Source organism: Panthera leo, chromosome C1, assembly GCF_018350215.1.
Source record: "Panthera leo isolate Ple1 chromosome C1, P.leo_Ple1_pat1.1, whole genome shotgun sequence".
NCBI classification, from domain to species: Eukaryota; Metazoa; Chordata; class Mammalia; order Carnivora; family Felidae; genus Panthera; species Panthera leo.
The window spans coordinates 192329345-192342493 of record NC_056686.1 but is presented as its reverse complement, the minus strand read 5'-3'; the positions used below and the strand labels follow the sequence as shown (position 1 = coordinate 192342493).

Sequence of the window (13149 nt, the reverse complement as noted above, 5' to 3'; positions counted from 1 at the left end):
TGACTTCGGCGCAGGTCATGATCTCACAGCACATGAGTTCGAGCCCTGCATCAGGCTCTGTGCTGATAGCTCGGAGCCTGGAGCCTGCTTCAAGTTCTGTGTCTCTCTCTGCTCCTCTCCCACTCACACTCTGTGTCTCTCTCTCAAAAATGAATAAACATTACAAAAAATAATACAAAACTAAATCTGAATTTCCTTTTCTGTAAAGTGGTAATCATAATAGCAGCACTCTGATAGAGTTGTGAGAATTTAACAAGATGATGCAGATAAAGGGCTTAACTAATGACTGCCCTTTAGCAACTACCCAAAAATAATAGCTATGACTTCTTAATCTTGGTATTGGCTTAGGAATTATAAAAACTCTCTTTATTTTGTTTTTAAACATTTTATTAAATACATCATTCCACATTTACCATGTGTCCATCCACACTGAATGAGTCCTTTGCAGTACATTTTTAGTGAATTTAGTATAGTAGTGGTGGTCTTGGACAACGGGCATTTCTTCGAGTCCCAGTTATCATATGCCTGTCATCTTAATGTCAAAAGAGCTAAAGGAATATGGACCAATGAGAGCTTCAAAATGAGTACGTGCTGCAGAATTGTTTTCTAAAAATCCATTCCATGTTAATGATAACAGTCCATAATAAAAGAAATTTAAATCCAGAACTAGAGATGAAAATGTAGTTCCTGCTCTTTTTTTCCTTCATACTTTGTAAACTTTTCCTTTGTCCTGTATGATGGACAGAGGTTGTTTCTGACCTTCATGTTGTATTTAGCAAAATAACAAAGACTCATCCTGTTATTTTACCTTACCTTGTCCTTATCTTTGAAGGTCAAAGACTGTTTTGTCTGCCTTTGCTAGCCTTGCTTGTTTCCTGACAGAATTGGTAAGAGGCCTCTTGGTAGTCAAGTTTGTTGTCACAGATTAAGTTGAAAAGAGAGGGAGGAGTCATGGATGCCATTGATCACCACTGAGTGTTTGTCCTTTCAAATAAGAAGTGAATCACCTTTTGCTTAGACCTTATCATGAGTCTGATACTCTCTAGATGCCTTTAACAAAGACCCAGCTCACTTTTTAACAGGTTCAATTGTAGCTGATAGAGAAAACAACAACAACAACAACAGTTAATGACTTCACTGTACATTCACCCTAAGTACCCATAGGAACTGGTTTTGTGAATATGTACTAACCCATAAGCTGATTATTGTTTTGAAGGTTAAAGTTGTAAGTATTTTCCCTTCTGCTAATCAGCTGCAGTGACCTAAGGAATTGAAGTCAACAGGAAGTGAGGCATTTATTCATTTCTCATGACATCGCAGTCATGTAGCCTTCTATTGGCCAGAGATGTCTCTGTGGGTCAGAAAGACTTGGGCAGCTTTGTGAAGCCCTGCATTCGTGCCTTCCATTTGTGAGATTATTCATTTACTTTGAACTGACTCTTTGGAACCTTTGAAGCTCTTACCATAGGTTGACAGCTTCATGCCAGATGTAACAGCATTTCTAGAGCAGGTATGATTGATTTTGTTTGTGTGTTTGTTTCCTTTGTCTTTGGTTTCTTCCAGCTGAAGTCATCTCTTTGTAGACTGTTAAGACATTTAATTGTGTTTGGTCATTAAGACTTTTTATTATCTCTTGATTATTAATGATTCCTTATTTATGTTCCTGTAACACCTTTTGGATACTTCTGTTAACGCACTGTTTACACTTGGTTTTATGTTGTTTCCCCACTAGCTATTAAGCTCTTTTAGGACAGAAGCTGTGGTTTTGTGTCCCCAGCCTCTAGTGTTTGGGTACTTGGTCCATGCTTGTAAATGCTTGTTGAGTATAAATGGTTGTGTGGTTAGAAATCAGCTAGTTTCTAATAGGAATAGTAATTGCTTTAGATTTTATAAGGAGCTTTTACATATATTAACTGCATTTGTGCTTTATAATTTTCTAAGGTAGTTGGGGGCAGGCATTGGCAGGATTTCCATTTTGCAGATAAGGAGGGCCCAGAAGTCATGAGTCAGTCTGACTTGCTTGTAGTCATTCAGTTTAGAAGTCAGTGCTGGGACATTAACCCTTTGTGGTTTCAGAAGTTTGTGTCCTCTTTGCCACACCTCTGTCCCATTGAACAAATTCAAAACTGGGTGGCTCATTGTTGGATTTAACCTACTTACAGTTTATGGTCCTTCTAACATCAGTACCCCTGAGCAATTTAAGGTGACTTAAAAGGTAATTGAATTTGGTTGGCCCAGTAATTAGGGATTTCAGGAGCCTCTTTTTGTTCCCCATAGGGCCTTCAGCTGACACTAGATGAGTCATCTTGGTTTCTCTTTCATCATCTTTGAAACAATCCTGCTACTTTACTTACCTCTCTCTGTTTACTATTGGTTTTTATCAAGAAGCTTATCAAATACTTTATAAACTATACTCTAAACCATGCATATGAAAAAGATTATTCTCAGTAAGCCAAATCGTGATATGAGTTGATAACATCTTTGAAGCTACTTTCCTAGTTCCTTTTGGGTGTCTTGCATATCTGGGTCTCAGTGTATCTGCCTGGTGGTTGTTACATTCATTGTTGTGGTCGGTCATGTATTCAGCTTATGCCAGCTGGCTTGGCTCGGATGGCATCTACATGGATTCTAGTCAGTTATTCCCTGTTGCAGCTGGAGGCTGACTGTAGCCAGATGTGGTTTTTTATGATGGGAGTTTTTGCTTTCTTCGTCTCAGTCTTAGATAATTTGAGGGTATTTTGTTTGTTTTTTAATCTCTAGTCCTTACCATGGAGGTAAAGGGAAGTGGAAAACATTGAGTCTGCATTTTCAGACACTGACACTTACATAACTGAAGTTTATGTCTGTTTGGTTTCTAAAAGTGGGACATATTGGAACTCTGGTGGTTTTATGAAATGGGATTCCCAATCAGGAACCTTGGCTTTCCAATCCAGTGGTTGACATCAGGGCATAATAACATTACTGCCTCCAACAGCAGAGCAATCTGAGATTTGAAATGCCATGCTTATATTTAGTTTGGTTTCTGGGAAAACATCTTGGGGCATTAAATGTCTCAATGATTTTGCAAGCAGCAAACATGTACTGAAAAGTGCTTTAAATTGATTGGGTGTATTTCAAAGGGAACGTCTCTTTACTGGTATTAGAAAGAGCTTGAGCTCTAAGTCAATGGGAAATGAGACCAGCCCAACTACTGATTTGGAGTGGTTCACAAAACAATTCCCTAGCACTGCATAGATGCTTTTGTTCCTATAAAATGTCTGAGTGAGGTCTTGGCTGCCTGACCTTTGCCATGTTATTTTTAAACCTGGTTCCTACAGCTTAGAAGCTTTCTCTACCAAGAAAAAATTTTGAAGCTCAAATCAACATACATTTTGTTAGATGTTACTTAAATGAGCTTATAATGAATTTAAATGTACTTTTGCCAGAAAACCAGAGTGGTGTTTATATTTATAGACGTCAGTGCTTTGAAAACCTACTCTTTATTCAGTTGTTCATTCAGCAAATATTTACTGAGTACCCATTGTGTACTAGCCATAGTTCTAGGCCCAGTGGGGGTTATGAAAATGAAATGGGTTAGAATCACCACTCTGAAGTTTCTGTAGGTCCAGCAGGTAGGTGTCTGACCCTCAGGCAAATTGTTTATCTTTGAGCCTTCATTTTCTGTCTGTAAAATGGGGATAATAATACTCCCATTACACATTGTGATACACACAGGCAATGTACCTGGCACAATATAGGCTTTTGAGAAATTATAATTGTCATTGTCATCATTTCAGAAAGAACAGGCAGCATGCAATGTATATGTTGTTGGGGCAGTACCAAGAGATTCTGTGGACCTTTAAATTAAAGAGCAGACTGTTTTAGGATCAGGATTTGAGCTTGTAGAGTGGAAAGAATTTCACAGGTAGAGGTGGGGAGAGGGTACCTTAGAGATAGCTGTGTTAACCAACATTTTGGAGCTGGGAAAACAAAATTTGAGCTGTAGCATTGCAGTTTGGAGGAAACGAATATATTCTGGAAGAGAAGCGGGCAGCGGGGCAGGCAAGCCAGGCCAAGATTGTGCAAGGTTTAGAGTGTCAGGTGAGCAAGTTGGACCCTGTCGGCAGAAGCTTCATTGAAGGATCTATTTGCTACTGTCTCCCCAGTGCCTAGAACAGTGCCCAGCCTGTGGTGAGCGTTCACCAAATATCTATTGAATGAGTAACTGACTGTGGTTTTAGACAGATTGAGCTTAATTTTGTCATGAGATAAGCCAGGTAGAAAAGTCCTATGAATAGTTGGGAACCTGGGACCAGAGGTTAGGCCTGAGATTGAGACTTGACAATGGACATTTGGAAGGCATAAACATAGAAGTAATTATTGAAACCACAAGTGTGGAGAAATTGAGCCCAGAAGCATATGTAGCTGTAGTTGGAGAAGAGAGCTCAGGCAATGCCCACATTTGGTGAGGAGACTGGTGAGGAAGGGAGGAAGATGGAGACTGAGAATGAGAGGATAGAAATGAGAGGAAAAGTCTGTGTGTGGTGCCTGTGACGCACCGGGGATGTTTGAGGAGGGGCTGGTTAACACCATCAAGGAGGACCGGGACTTGGAGGAACACTAGTGGTTGTGTATGGAGGAAGTCTCCGGAGAGCTGTAGACGGGAGGTTCAATCAAGTGGGCCCTCGTGCCAGCTTGTGAGGTGTAAGTGGGCACAGCACACCTGGGGACGTTGCTTGGTTTTTTCAAGGTTAGTGTTACTTGCTTTTTGAACATGCGTATAAACAGACAGTGTGCCCAAATTGTATATATAATCTGATTCCAGTTAAATACTGGACACAACACACCTATTGATTTATTTTCCCTGAGTTAGGAGACCATGACTGATTTTTATTTTCTTTTCCATGTCTGTCAGTATTTTCCAGTTTCTATGAATATTTATTGCTTTTAGAACTGGGAAAACACTATACAAATTATCTTCTTAATGTTATTCTCCTAATGTGTTACATAGCAATAGACTTCTCATTTATTAAAACTTATAGACAATGTAGCCATTTAATGTTCCTTCTAGGCCTATGAAAATGGGATTCCATCTGTGTTTCTAGGTGTCCTTCTCCTCTGAAAGACCTCTGAACTCCTTACGAGGTCCACACTGGCACTATTTCCTCGTCTGCTGTTGGTGGCTCGCCTCTGCTCCATCCACACGCCTACATCATCTGTATGTCAAATCACCATGAAAAACCATTATCTCTTATAGCCTTATGGTCCAGAAAGGTCGTCTTACTAGGGTCAGATCCTCTGTGTGGTGGATTCTTTACATTATATAACTTAGAAAATTTTCCGTCAGCTACAACCCGAACCAAAGTGAAGAACACAGAAGAGCCACATGTGCTGACCATCCTTGTAATCCCTCTTCATTCTCACGTTTGAAAATAGATTGGCAGAAACCGTTTAACCTAGGTGTCTTCAGCATTGCATTTTTCTCCATAGTCCAGCTGTTTCTAAAACTACCTGGCCTCAGACACCCTCTCAGCACTCATTAAATTCTGATTACAGGCCATTTAGTCAAGTGGGAGGAAGTCAGCACTTTTACCATCCAGCTTTGGAGAACATGGCATCTTTGTGTGGGCTGGGCTGGTATTATTGCTCATATCTGCTTCTGCCTCAGTGTGGGAGGACTGACTTATTCATCCTGTTAATTAGCCTGGCTTAATGAGCATGTAAACAGCAGACTTCCTTGTTAGAAGATAGCAACACACTGATTTCTCCATCCTGTTACATTATGATGTGTGCAAGGGATTCTTTGGGTTGAGCTTTTCTTACCACACTGACGAATGGACTTCAGTTTCTCAATCTTTTAAATAGGAGAAATAACCCTTTTTACAGAAAGGGCATTTTATGTAAAATCAGATAAAATATCTATAGATCATTGAATTTGGCTGAAAAGTAGTGTATTGTAAGTAGTTGGTTGCTGACTTTGCCGTTGTTGGGCTGACACATCTTTGAAGGTATAGACCAGGAACATGTGGTTGTTGAGTGGGTGAGGTCCAGTGGAATGCTCCATAATTATATAGTTTACATTTTTTAAAGGCATGTTGGAACAGATACCTAGTGAGTGATCCACAGGCTTAGCAATTTGATGTGAGCAACTTTGTTGGATGCAGGTAGCTGAGTAAAGCACTCAGTGGTTAAACGATTTGCTGGAGGCCACCCAGCACGTGTGTGTGTGTGTGTGTGTGTGTGTGTGTGTGTGTGTGGTTGAGCCAGATTTAGAACACAGTTCTAATTAGCTCCTAATTTCCAGTTTTGTGCTGAGGCAAACCACACTGCACCTACACACTCAATTTATTTGGTTCACTTTGTCAGGGGAACATAATCTGCATATTTTGACCTGTCTGAATATGTTGTTATTTTTAATTAATTTCAAAACTAAATGAAGCATGCTAGGGAAAGGTATTTACTTATAGAGACTAAATTTGGCATTAGCTGCTTGTGTTGTAGTGAATTTGAGGCCTGTATATCCTAGGGAAAAGATGAAGTTCCAAAAAGAATGAGGTTGCAAAATGGAGCCCCAGAGGATGAAGACACAGATTATACAGGAGGGTAAGTAAGCAAGCACCTTGCCTGGTGTCCAGTCGCTTCAAGTGTAGAGTGGGATACGTGGGATAGAGATTGTTGGTCATTTCAGTGCGATATGGCAAACCCAGGGTGCTGCGAGAGAGCCTGAGCAATTGGGAAAGGCTCCCTACCTTGGAGCAAAGCAGGGAGGAGTAAAGCAGTAAGGGGGATGCTGGTTAGGATCTACAAATTGGAGAGGTGGGTAGTCACGAAGGCCCATGAACATCGCACAAAGGAGTAACAGTGCATTCATTCAACACATGAATAGTTAGTGCCTTTTGTTTTTTTTTAAATATGTCAGACACTATTTTATGCACTTGGGATACCTTAGTGAACAAAGCGAGCATAAATTCCTGCCCTTGGGGAGCTAATACTTTATTAGGGAGAGAGAAACACTAAACATTAAGTAAATAAGATCATTAAGTGGTGTGTTAGAAGATAGTAACTACATAAAGAAAAAAGGTCAAGCCAGGTGATCAAGGTTAACATAAACAGTGGTAAGTCATGTTGATAGTATCTGCCTTTGAGAATGACACTTCACCTTTGTGGGTTTTCTCCCAAAAACACATAGCTCTAGTCTAATCATGAGAAAAACATCAAACCAATCCCAGTTGAGGGATAATCTATAAAATATCTTGCCAGTGCTCTTCAAAACTGTCAAGGTCATCAAAAACAAGTAGACTGAGAAACTCATAGCCAAGAGGAGGTTAAAGAGACATGACGACTAAATATGCTGTGATATCCTGTATAGAATCCTGGAACAGAAAAGGATATTAGGAAAAATTGAGGAAATCCCAGTAAGTATGAACTTCAGTTAATAATAATGTATCAGTACTGGTTCGTTAATTGTGAGAAATGTACCATACTAATGTAAAATGTCACATGGAGGAAACTGGGTGTAGGGTATGCTGGTACTCACTGTACTGTCATTGTAATAATTTTGTAAATGTAGGGGCTCAGTAGGTTGAGCGTCCACCTTTTGATTTTGGCTCAGGTCATGATCTCACAGTTCATGAGATTGAGCCCCGAGTTGGGCTCTGCTCCAAGAACACTAAGAGCTTGGAGCCTGCTTGGGATTCTCTCTCTCCCTCTCTCTCTGCCCCTTCCCTGCTTGCTCTCTCTCTCATTTTTATAAATTTATAAATTTAAAACTGTTTTAAAGCTATGAGTTTATTTTTTAAAAATGCAGAGTAAGAGGAATCAGAAGTCCAGGGCAGAGATATCTGCTATAATTTAAAAAATTTCTTAAATGTTTTTTTATTTATTTTGGAGACAGAGAGAGACAGAGCATGAGCAGGAGAGGGGCAGAGAGAGAGGGAGACACAGAATCTGAAGCAGGCTCCAGGCTGTCAGCACAGAGCCTGACGCGGGGCTCGAACCACGGACCGCAAGATCATGACCTGAGCTGAAGTCAGATGCTTAACTGACTGAGCCACCCAGGTGCCCCAGATATCTGCTATAATTTTAAATAGGATGGTCAGGGTAGGCCTCATTGAAAAGGTGACGTGAACAATTACTTCAAGGTCATGTTGGTTCTGAGTGAACAGCCAATGCAAAGACCCTGAGGTGAGAACATGCCTACGGGTTTGAGAATCAGCACGGAGGCCGGTATGGCCGGATGGAAAGGAGGGTGGCAGTAGGGAAGGTGTGAAGTCATGGAGGAGAGATGACAGAGGAGACTGAGGTAGGGGCTTCTAGGCCATTGTGTTGTGGGCCAGGAACCATGCCATGTATTGTCTTATTTAATTCTCTCAACTGTCCTGAGAGAGAGGTATTATTAACTTGCTGATTTTGCTCATGAGAAAACTGAAATTAAGGAGGTTAGTAACTTGCTGAAGTCCCATTGCAGGTAATTGGCAAAGCCGCAGTTCCTCTGTTGGACTGAGTCTTCAAGGCAACTACTACCCACAAGAAAATCTGATGCTCTGCCTGCTTGGGCTTTTTTTGTTTTTTTCTTTGTATTTTGTTTTGTTCTGAGTTGTGGTAAAAAAAAAAAAAAAAAAACAAAAAAACAAAAAAACAAAAACATGCGCACACACACACACACACATAAAATTTACCATCTTCACATTTTGATGTGTCAGTAGTGTTTTTCTTTATTTTAACTTTTTTAGAAGGTGGGGGAGGGAATGGGGCAGAGGGAGAGGGAGAGATAATTCTAAGCAGGCTCCATGCTCAGCCCCAACTCGGGGCTTGATCCCAAGACCCTGGGATCATGACCTGAAATCAAGAGTCAGACGCTCAACTGACTGTGTGTCAGTAGTGTTAAATGTATTCACATTGCTTTGAAACAGTCTCTAAAACTTTTTCATCTTGCAAATCTGAAAATCCATACCCATTCAACACCACCTGCCTTCTTTCCTGTACCCCCAAACACCTGGTAAACCACCATTCTACTTTCTGTTTCTATGAATTGGACTACTTTAGATTCCTCATATCCAGTGGATCATGTGGTATTTGTCTTTTTGTGACTGGCCTACTTAGCATGATGTCCTCAAAGTTCATTCATATTAGAGCATATGACAGGATTTCCTTCCTTTTTAAGGCTGAATTATACTCTGTTGTATGCATATACTACATTCTGTTTATCAGCCTGTTTTGTAAGTAAAGTTTTATTAGACACAGACAGGCCCACCCATTTTCATATCGTCAATGGCTTCCTTCTGCATGACAGTGGTAGGGTTGAGTGGTCACAAAGCTGGCTGTTTGGACCATAAAGCCAAAGCTATTTATTAACTTAACATTTTTTAAAGGTGTTTATTTATTTTGAGAGAGAGAGTGTACATGAGTGAGCAGGGAAGGAAAAGAGAGAGAGGGAGAGAGAGACAGCGAGAAAGAGAGAATCCCAAGCAAGCTCCAAGCTTAGCGCAGGACCCAATGTGGGGCTTGATCTCACTACTGTGAGATCACAACCTAAGCCACAGTCAAGAGTCGGATGCTTAACCAACTGAGCCACCCAAGTGCCCCTGTTATCTTAACTCATTACAGAAAATGTTTACTGACCCTTCTTCTACTGGGGAGACTGTGAAGGGTTAAGAGAAGTGATGTGGAGACTGCATTGGAGGTAGGAAGGCAAGAGGCAGGAAGACCTTTCTGGCTTTGGGGGAACAGGGAGACAGGTGTGGATATGGGGCTTGCCCTCAAGAAGTTTGTAGTTTAATTGAGATGAAAAAGATGGTTTACAAAGTTGACTTGTTCAGTAATGGGTTAGACATTTCGGGAAGGATGAGATCTGAAAGGACTGAGTCCTTAGGAAAGACTTCACAGATGGCTCGGACTTGGGATGGGATGGGTTGGACTAACACAGAGTATGGAGGAATGTATCTCCTTCTCAGGAGGCCTTCTCAGCCACACCTTACACATGAGAGTAAGACACGGAAAGCATTTAGAGCTATGCCTGACATATGGTAAGAGCTCCACTAGAATGTAAGTTCCACGAGGGCAGGATTTATATCTGTTTTTTTCACTATAGTATCACCTTTGCTTAGGACTCAGTAGCTCCTTCAGTAAATATGGAATAAATAAGTTACTGCAACTCTCTGTAACTCTTTTTAATTGCTTAATTTGTACTATGCAAATACAGGCAAAGGGCTGGATCTCTCACATTGGTCTGTCAATTCATTTATTACACTAAAGAGTAATTATTGTTGTTGTTTTTTTTACTACTGTTAAAGCAGCAGCTATCTTTACTGTTTATTGCTGGAGATAGTTATGTGGTAAGAGGTGTTAAGTCAGAGGTACTGACAACAAAAGAAGAAGAGGAAAAGAAAATAATGTCAATGGTCTTAAAGATAATCACTAAAAAATAATTCATTAGTTTACTTAACAAAGATTTATTAAATTGCAACTGTGTTCTGGAGGTCCAGGGGTGAGCAAAATAGACACAGCTGCTGTCTAAGACAGGCTATTGACATTGAAACTGGTAATTATGACTGTAAAGTGTATAACTTACAGACATGCAAATGCCTTGGAAACTTAAGGACATTTAACCTAGTCTGGGACACTGGAGAGTGCTTCCCTGAGGAAGTGACAAGTCCTGATTATTGGTTGCTGTGTGACAAAATACTCCCAAGCTTAGCGTCTTACAATAATTTATTATCTCTCACAGTTCTGGGTTAACTAGGCTTAGCTGGAGAGTTCTCACTTGGGATCTCTTATGAGTTGCAGTTGGACACTGACTGGGGCTGGAATCCTCTGCAGGCTTAACTAGGCTGTCACCCAAGATGGCTTCTCCACTCACATGCCTGGTGCCTCCCTGATGCAATATGTGACCTCTCTAGCGGATAGCCTTATTTCCTAGGTATCAACTTAGAGCTCCAAGAGATAGGAAGCTGCCAGGCCGGGTAAGGTCTATACCTCAAAAGGGCAGAGCATCATTTCTGCACCCTCTGTTGATCAAGTCCTGCCCAGATTCAGGGCGTAGAAGAATAAAGTCAGTTCTTGAGAGGGGAGTAACAAGGTCTCATTGCAGAGAATCATATGGGACAGAATTTGTTGTGTCCATCATTAGAGAATACAGGTCTGTCACTTGACGTTAGGTTGAAGGATAATTTGGTACTAGGTAGGTGCAAAAGAGAGAGGGAGGGAATAGCCCGTCCAGCAATGAGAACAGCTTTGTGGATGGGCCTGGAGGTCAACAAGGTAAACCTCTAAGGAGGGACTGAAAGGCCTGTGTGACTGAGTGGAGGAAGAACAGAAAAAGGGGCATGAGAGTGCTGGGTCACATAGAGAAGAGTAGAAGGGTAAATGCATATTTCCATCAGAAAGGAAAGGGAGTAGCTGCATAAGTTCCAAACAGAGGCTATGGAAAGCGTTAAATAGTGAAAATCAAAATTCCTAGAGTAGGAAGAACAGGTTAGCCTAGAGAAGGACTTGGGGTGGAGTGGGTGTGGGTCAGGGAAATCTTGCCCCTCATCACATAGCTAATATGAGACAACTGGGATCTGAGCCCGGAGCTGACTCTAGTTCAGACCCTTTCCAATGTATTGCTCACCACACTGCCTATGGAAAGTCACTTAATAAACTTGAAAATCCCTTGCTAATCAAAATCTAATTTATGCTTTCTAATTTCTTCCTAGCCATCCCGGCAAATACCTTCTAAGTTTTCTAAGCTCAACTCAGGACACCTTCTTTTGAAGACTTTCCTAATGTGTCCAAAGGTGTCCATGTGATTTCATGATGCCTCGGCTGCAGTGTACCCTTCTGTGAAAGATTGGAGTTGGAAGGATGACTTCAAAGTTCCCTTCTTTGTCTAGCAGTCTATGGTTTTAGGATGTGTGGGGTAGAAGTGTTCTGTAAGCTAGCTGTGATGGCCACCAATGGTTACATGCTTCTAACCAGCCTATGAATACCTAAACAGGTAGCGCAAAGAGTGTATTTCCAGATATTTTGACTTGAAAGAAAGAAAGAAAGAAAGAGAAAGAAAGAAAAAGAAAGAAAGAAAGAAAGAAAGAAAGAAAAAAAGAATCACTTTGAAGGCATTTACTCTCTTTCTATTATGATTAAAGACTGAATTTTAAGCACTGGGTAAGAAAAGGGATATGCATAATATAATCTTAGTCGAATAACTACCTGCTTTGCACCTTGGTGCATCTTTTATAAAATGGGAAACTTATGTTAAAAAAGCAAAATTTGACAGAGTAAACTTGAAGATCAATTTGGCTGTATTCAATAATTCATGAATCAGGTGATATCCCATGTTGTAATTAGAAAGCTTTACAAAATGGAAAGCTTTTATAGGTAGAAGGGGTGGGAAAACTAAAGTTTCTAACAAAGAGTGGCTTGTTTCAAGCAAGGTCACCTTTCTTTAGGGGAAGGGCAGGGATCTATTAGGCAGATAACCTCACTAGTGCTGATCTGGTAATTCCAGATTGACTGGTTAAAGGTTACATTCCTGGAAGAGGCTGAATGTGCAATAAGGTTAGATATTAAGTCTTGATTTGCTGATGTCACTTGGGCTCCGCCAAGTGACTCCATTTTGGGCCTTTTTATGTAAAATATTTATTTATTTATTGGGAGCATGCAAGCAGGGGAAGGGCAGGGAGAAGGGGAACAGAGGATCTGAAGCAGGCTCAGCACTGACAGGCTGACAGCAGCGAGCCTGATGTGGGGCTCAAAGTCACGAACCACAAGATCATGACCTGAGCCGGAGGCCTAACCGACTGAGCCATCCTTGGCTTTTTTTTTTTTTTTTAATATATTTTATTATGTTCATCTGTAATTTTAGTAAAGAACTGAATGTTTTAAAATTTATAATGTATTTCTTTTTCATAGCCTCTGGTGTAGAAGATGAAACTGAAAAGTCCCATTTTTCAAAATTACAGAAGTGGTGAAACCCTGTTGCACAATTCAAGAGACTCAGGGCTTAACTGTAAACACAGGAAAAGAAACCCTGTTTGCAACTAGAAAAATATAACTGATGTTTATCTCTAAAAGTCAATCATTGCCTGGCTTCATGAGGGCTAACATAATGAAGTATCAAAATGTAAAATAGAGACAAATGCATAGTCATTATCACTTTACAGGAGGTTAACCAGAGTTCTTGTGAACTGC

The 13149-nt window shown here is 40.6% G+C and overlaps 1 protein-coding gene across 28 annotated transcripts in view; it reads left to right on the top strand.

Moving 5' to 3' along the window:
* Nucleotides 1-13149, top strand: part of PLEKHM3 (pleckstrin homology domain containing M3) — a 196807-nt gene that overhangs the window by 8577 nt on the left and 175081 nt on the right. Inside the window, exons 1-3 of one of the 28 annotated variants that reach the window (XM_042949935.1) lie at nucleotides 170-1510; nucleotides 5085-5197; nucleotides 6506-6582. The exons of 20 other annotated variants lie outside the window; for them this stretch is intronic. The gene's annotated coding sequence lies outside the window, so the exon portion shown is untranslated. 7 more of the 28 variants (XM_042949933.1, XM_042949934.1, XM_042949932.1 and 4 more) reach the window with 7 other exon arrangements.